The sequence below is a fragment of the Centroberyx gerrardi genome, chromosome 16, assembly GCF_048128805.1.
Source record: "Centroberyx gerrardi isolate f3 chromosome 16, fCenGer3.hap1.cur.20231027, whole genome shotgun sequence".
Taxonomy (NCBI): Eukaryota; Metazoa; Chordata; class Actinopteri; order Beryciformes; family Berycidae; genus Centroberyx; species Centroberyx gerrardi.
In genome coordinates, this window is record NC_136012.1 from 17,347,509 (window position 1) to 17,348,070 (window position 562).

Genomic DNA, 562 nt, shown 5'->3' on the forward strand with positions numbered 1-562 from the left:
TCCTCTTGTGCTGTGTTTTGTTGTTTATAATCTTTTTGCATAATCTACAATTGAAGGAGACTGCTGTTAGTGACCTTGTGATTTGTGCTTACTTCTGTTTGGAAAGGTGAACTGACTGACTAATGAATTATGAAATGAGTTTGGATAGATACGGTATGTGCCTTTTGTAAAAGCTCAGCTCCAATAATTTGGCTTCTTTCAAATATCAGGTTTGCATTTCAAAAATATAGCAGGTCAAGTCATGTATTTCACATGTGAATAGAGAATAGAGTTGCAATAACAAGAAAAACGAGAAGAAAATAGGATTGCAATATGTAAAATGTTGCATAACAAACCAGTAACATATCAGTTAGGCTCGTGTTTTGAATCAGTGAAAGCAAACATGATATTATTTATGAAAAAGCAGAGATGTATACCTAAAACAGTATTCCTCAATTCTGCTCAATGTTTAAATGAAATGGGCCTTTGTATATTTGCACACCAGGCCAAATCAAATGTATCATTTGTTGATTGACACTGAAATAAAAAGAGAAATTGTATGTAATTTTGTATTTTTCAATCA